The sequence below is a fragment of the Arachis ipaensis genome, chromosome B05 (assembly GCF_000816755.2).
Source record: "Arachis ipaensis cultivar K30076 chromosome B05, Araip1.1, whole genome shotgun sequence".
Lineage (NCBI taxonomy): Eukaryota > Viridiplantae > Streptophyta > Magnoliopsida > Fabales > Fabaceae > Arachis > Arachis ipaensis.
In genome coordinates this window covers 132,256,791-132,257,369 of record NC_029789.2, presented here as the reverse complement: position 1 = coordinate 132,257,369, position 579 = coordinate 132,256,791, and the positions used below count along the sequence as shown (strand labels likewise).

The following is a 579-nucleotide window of genomic DNA, read 5'->3' as shown; positions in this document are numbered from 1 at the left end:
GTTTTACTTTATTTCTTTCATTCTTTGGTGATGTTCACTTTGAAGGTGATTTTGGCCAAAAGTGTTGTGGTAATATGTCTGTGTAAAAGATTTGAATTTTTTTTTAACTTACAAGTTTAATGTCTATAACTATTGTCAAGTTAATTTAACATGACCGAATTATGCAGTTTGAATTAAGGAACTTTTTTTTATACATAAGTTTTACTGGTTGTGTTGAGTTGAATTGTTTTAATTACTTTATTTATTCATTTTTGTTATACATTTTTCTCTGCTCCTTTCTTTTTGAGTTTGTGGAAATTGTTTGTAATCGTATTTTTCACACTTTCTGTTTCATCATTTTCGTGGATAGGGAACAATCTTTTTATAGTTGCTAATGTTTTTCTTTCTCAGTTCAAGCAATTGTTCTAAGATATGCTAAATTTAACGAATTTATTTCTTGTGAATTTGTGTTTTGGATAATTTAAAATAAATCAGTATCAGACTCATTCTGTGAGTAATATTTGTTTTTTTCTCTAAATCAGTCTAATTAGTATTTGACTTTAATGTTTCTTTTGGAGAAATAATTACCTAGAATTACAA

The 579-nt window shown here is 26.1% G+C and overlaps 1 protein-coding gene across 1 annotated transcript in view; it reads left to right on the top strand.

The window, feature by feature from the left end:
• Nucleotides 1–579, top strand: part of LOC107644220 (translation initiation factor IF-2) — a 10,018-nt gene that overhangs the window by 3,163 nt on the left and 6,276 nt on the right. The window lies entirely within an intron of this gene.